Here is a 6,156-nt window from a genome sequence, read left to right on the forward strand (position 1 = left end):
AACAAATATAGGGAGTCAAAGCAAGTGTTTTTTGAGCTGAGGTCTCGCTACGGAGACGGACAGGGAATTTTATATTAGGAGAATAGACTTATAAATTGTAAAAAAGTGTAAAAAATTGATTATTAATAAAAAAATACTTAATTATGAGAATTTAAAATTTTTAAGAGATCAATCCCTTAACCCATTCCTGATCTCACCTACTACACACAATCCTTTATATGGTTGGATTCGGGATTGAGTTTTGTCACATCTTTGGTCGCATAAGATTTGTCCCAAAGGAAGAAAGCTAGTTATGGTGACGGATAAAAGGGGCATATCAACACCAAAGCCTTGGTGCCTTATGAGATAAACCCCACAGAGACCACATATCAACTACGAAAAGTCAACTATGGGGATGGCATGGGGCCTTATGAGATAAACCCCACAGAGACCAATTGCATTCAACAGAAACTAGATGGATTAAGGCAATAAACACCTTCATTTATTATATAATGAGAAATTGTGAACATTAGCAAATTATTTTACTTTCTAGAAAGCAGTACTGAAGTAGTTCTTAGCATTGTCACACAAGATTTGCAACACTTTGCTGTTCATAGGTCCTACGCATCGCGGTGTTTTGAACTGACTAAGAGCAGCTCCTAACCCCAAGTAATGACCCAGAATCTTCTCGAATGTTCCCTTCCGCACGAATCGGAGCTCGAGGGGACCGATGGTATGACCTTGCGGGAACTAACATAGCCTGCATCAACAAACGAACGGTCCAAACAATTGCAGCATTCTTGCAGGATCTCATCGCTCAATTCCCCACTAATTTCCCAAAAGATCACATAATGACCGGGGTCGGTCGATACATCCACATGACTAGAGAAATCAACCACTTCCAGCTTTCCTCGGCGATCAACTTGGCGGCTTCTTCCACGGCAAGTTGTAAATCTTTCTCGTGTTCTTGTCGATGTTAATGGTCAGCATGAGATTCCTCCGGCAGACAAATTTCAGCTCTGGGGTCGAGTTACGGAAGCCCATAACCTTGACCACATCCCCTAGCATACCTATACAAACTGGGATTTACAGTTTGAAACAATAATTAAGGAACTGGATTACTTTAAAAAACTAACAACTCACCATAAATAGGTTGAATGCATGCTGAAAAAGAGTAGGCAGGGTCAAAATCCAGATTAGAATATTTCAATGCAATAACTTGCTCATCAGGATTCGATTGCCGATGACTAAAATACAAGAAAATGTGTATTATATTTGTGTGTGTGATGAGCGTGTTAAGCTAAACTTTTATTATAACGCTACACAATAAACTATGCATATAAAGAACCAAAAAGCACCGCCATAATACTTTCAACTATTGAAAAATGTGAAATATAAAAATACACAGCAAACTTTTCCCAGCAAAAACTAATTAGGATGCCGGATACTGTATTACTTCGAAAACAATCATATAAAATAAATAAGTGTATGAAGATATGATGCATCAGACATGTTCCCTTTATTTATATGAATTTTGTATCTGCATCAAGGAAACAAAAGTATAGTCCAGTTCTCAATGCAGAAGTTCCGACTTTGGATCATCGAGAAAATATCGCAGAGTACGCATGAGTCTTCTTGCTAACTTTTGTTTCCTAGTTTTGAGCAAATACAAATGACAATGAAGAAACATGTGTATGTACAGAAGGCCATATCAGAAGGCCAATTATATGAGCCTTTGACTGTTTAAATAGTGATTGCATGATCATAAGGATGGTGTGTGCCTTGTCTTAACCCAACTAGTTCCTACGTATGAACAGAAATATCATTTATGTTTAAGACTGTTTAAAATAGTGATTGCATGATCATAAGGATATGTGTACCTGCAAAGTTGGTGATGATAACCTCGTATTCTTCGCCGACCTTAACTTCAGTCAGGCCGACTGGCTTCGGCTCCGCGGAGAGGAAAGAGCCATTAACTTTGTCTTGCATATGCTCCTCAATATTTTCTTTCAGAGGAATGAATTCAAAATATCCAATATTAGGAAGCACAGCATAAGTAGCCGACTCAGGTGGCAGAGTCGGATTGATATTGCCGCAATCCACCCCTCGGAGCACCATAATCAGCTGTTACAAGAGGCACATCCGCAGCATAATGCCTTAATTTTTTCAGATAATGCTCCATTGACCCAGTCATGATCCATAGATATATTTCACATTAGGGAAAAGCTCTGGTATCAGTCCATACAGTTACTTAATCCTGAACATTTCTTCTCAACCAAATCAGCCAATTCAGGATTTGGTTTCAGCAACTTGGCCATAGCAGATCGGACAGAAGGACAAGTGACACGGCTCGAGAGGACCCCTTCTCTTATATCAGCACAAAGCTCCTCCCAAACTTGTTCAAAAGTTCGAAACGCAAGCACAATGCTATGTGAAAAGGTAGAGGAAACCAACTGAATTCCTCACCGAAAAGCAACCCACATAAAAGATGACAGTACAAAGATGGTGAAATCAGGACCGAATATCACTTCGTCGGGGCTGCAAATCTGCGATTGCATTGCTTTCATCGCGTTTTAAACTGCGAATTGCGGAAGACATTGGTGGTTGCAGTTCCAGCAACAAACCCCTTTGGTTTTAGTCTGGTTGCTACTGTAAATGAACTGCAAAGCCTTCCCATTCTCAATAGGAAATTCCCTGTTTACCAATAATACAAACTGATTATAATAGCAAGGAAACGGCTCAAACAAAATTGCTTAGTAGTAGGCATAACACATGTATTTCAAGATCAACAATACATTTATTTCAGTTGAAAATAAGGTGTGGACAAGAAGATAAATCCAATGGAGCATTAAACAATCAATGATTACCTGTTTCTGAAGCAAAAGAAGTACGGTATATCTGCAAAGTAGTTTTCCATTAATTCATCATTGAAGGGTACAAATTTGGGTTTTCCTTGAGTAGTGCCAGAGCTGCAATCTCAATGAAAAAGGCTCTCAGTTTTTGAAAATTCAATTGATAGCAAACAAAATGAAGAAGATAAAATTACCTGAGAGAAATGGTTGTTATTGGTTTTCCAGAGAATGTGGGAGAGGCACCATCAGCAACTCTTTGGATATAAGGCTCCAAGTCCTTGTGTGACGAGAGGAACACAAGCCTTGAAGCTTTCAGGGTCAGTTCTTCCATTGAGTGCTTTCAGGGTCAGTTCTTCCATTGAGTCCCAGATTCTGCAAATACTCGGAGCATCCATTTTCTTCCAAAATCAGCTTTAAACTCTCTCTTTGAACATTCTCGGCATCTTTGGTCATTGCTTCGAAATCTCTTACTACCTTTTCAACGTCCATAATTGTCATCTCTTCCAACATCGTTGCTGAAACCATAACTAAAATTAATAAGAGGAACAGAAATAAAGTAAATGATCAGTATTCAACTGTTATCGAAGAAACTGAGCATGGGGAAAAAAGAAAGTCAAAAGGAAAAGGAAAATTGACCAAAAACAATGGATCGTTAAAACAAACTCGTATGATCACGAGTAATCTGAAAAATCGAAAAAGATAGATAATTTATTATAAAACTTTTCGAAAAAAAAACTTTCATTTCCACTGACGAGAACGGTCAACACTCAACCATCAAGCAGTTTCCATTACAGGAAACTTAAATATTCCACTACAAAAAGTAGAGTAACAAAGATTCAATTCATAACTCATAAACTTATCAAATCAAACCAGTAAGAAATTAAGGAAGTTGAAAATGTGAATCAATACAAAATTCAACTTAGCTGATAGAATTACCCTTTAAAGAAGTCAACAACAACAAAAAGAAGATTTTTTTCACTGAAAGTGAATCGAAAACGGGGTATTTGGATTAACTGAAGCTTGAAGTTCAGTGAACAAAGAAGAAGACAGCTACCTGAAGAAGCTCGGAGGGAGGGAAAGAAAATGAAAGGGGTAGAGGTTTGGTTACAATTTTTCTATTTTTGGTATTTTCCCTGCAAATAATAATCAAATACATTGTAATAATCAAAATACCGTCCATTTTTCCCCTTGTTAATATAATTTCTTTGTTTTTTTGGGTTTAGTAGTTGGATTTATTGCCTTTTTCGGGGATTTAATCAAATTAGATTTATGTCAGCAAATACGTGGGGTCCACGTGGAGAGATGGCACTTTCTTGTTATATTGCAATCTAATCCTTGTATTTCTTCGGATTCTCGATTTTTACCCCTAGCATTTGTCAACTAGCATTCTTTTCATTATTTTAATCTGAATCTTTGGCAAATAACTAACGTTATGCTTTTTTTATTATCAAAGAGAATCTTCCATTAAACAAAGAAGAAATAAATTACAACAAATGGATCAAAATATAACAATAACTTGATTAACATCAACAATTCTAAACGCTTCCTTACGATTTTAAAATCGCCAAAATGACTAACAAAATCGCAATGCGATCTCTAAATCGCAATGCGATCTCTAAATCCGCATTGCGATTTTAGATAATCGCAATGCAAATATGTAAATCGCAACGCGATTCTGACTATCGCAACGCGATTCGGACTATCGCAACGCGATAATACGTGATTACAACGCGATTCTGACTATCGCAACGAGATTCTGACTATCGCGTTGCGATAATATAAAATCGCAATGCGATTTTCAAAGCGCCATTAGTATCGCAACGCGTATTTTATTTTCAAATTCCAAACACGAATATTTACCCGTAATCGCAACTCTTAACCTAAAACCCTAAATCACAACTCAATCTCATCTCCATCTCTCACTCTCTACGGCGACATCCGTCCCCATCTCTGACGAAATCCGTCCACATTTCCGGTGAAATCCGTCCCCATTTCCGGTGAAATCCGTCTATCTCCATCTCTCAGAGCCACCCTCACAATCATTCACGATCAGAAATGGAAAATCAACCAAATCAACCACCGAGGGTTAGTTTTTTTAATTATTTTTAATTTGAAATTTTTGCATTATTATTAGGTTTTTCATATTGAAATTAATGATAAGTTTACTGGTAATTTCAATAATAGATTGCTGCCAATACTGCTACTGTTTAGTCTTTAACCCTGTGAAGTTAGTATTTGTCTTTGTTTTGTCTTTTGGTTGAAGTAATGCAATTCATTCAAGTTTCAATTTTAGACAATGACCATTTGAAACCGAGAATCGCAACGCGAAATGAAAATCTCAACGACAAAATTCGGGTTGCGATTATCTCGTTGCGATAGTCAAATTCGCGTTGCGATAATCATTTTCGTGTTGCGATTTTCATTTTCGTGTTGCGATTTTAAGTTTCAAAAACTATTCTTCTTCTTCTGCAGCAAATTGAAACTTGAATGAATTGCATTACTTCAACCAAAAAACAAAGACAAATACGAAATTCACAGTGTTGCAAAATTAAGTTTGAAGAATAAACTACTACGCTTTATGTTTATTATTGTTTTGGTATATCTTCACAGTGTAGTTTTGGTATATCTAACTTGGTATGTTTATTGTTTTGTAGAACTTTTTTCGGCTCAATTGACCTTAAGGAATAAAATAAGCCTAGTCACTACAATTGCGTCGAAGCTTTCACTTGTACAAAGACAATTGTTTGAGGATACTTGCTTCGGGCCATGGCTGAAAGTACAACATCCGGGTGGAGATGCTATGTTGACCCATTTGTGGCTTCAAACCATGACACGCGATCTACCCGAGAGTATAGAACGTGGTAATGAAGAGATATGATTTCATTTTCCACCGGCGTATACGTGTTTTGGGCGGGAGGAGTTTTGCTTAATCACTAGTCTACGCTTCGGACACGATGATGTAGGTCGATACACTAGTCATATTACCCGCCCATCATGGTTATCCTGGGTTTTTCCTGAGCTGTCAATGGAGAAGCCGAATTTACACGTCGACGACTTGACGAGATTATTTAATAAGAAAGATAGTTTTACTCGGATGGATGACGTCGATGTTGTCCAAGTATGCCTTTTAGTACTTTTGCATGCCGGCTTTTTAGGCAGAGAGGGCAAACAACCTATTCCTGAGGACCTAATATTATTAGTAGAGGACCTAAATGCATGTAACATATTTCCGTGGGGTTCGTATCTATGGAAAACTACCTGGAATAAGTTATCGTCTGCCTTTGATAACCGCAAAAGTTTGCGTGGCGATGGTTCCAAATACACT

General features: G+C 37.6%; 1 pseudogene; it reads right to left on the reverse strand.

Annotated features, from left to right (window-relative positions):
* Positions 1–465: 465 nt before the first annotated feature.
* Positions 466–3,915, reverse strand: LOC120136295 (annotated as a pseudogene).
* Positions 3,916–6,156: the final 2,241 nt, after the last annotated feature.

This window comes from Hibiscus syriacus, unplaced genomic scaffold (genome assembly GCF_006381635.1).
Source record: "Hibiscus syriacus cultivar Baekdansim isolate YM2019G1 unplaced genomic scaffold, ASM638163v2 tig00110622_pilon, whole genome shotgun sequence".
Classification (NCBI taxonomy): Eukaryota; Viridiplantae; Streptophyta; class Magnoliopsida; order Malvales; family Malvaceae; genus Hibiscus; species Hibiscus syriacus.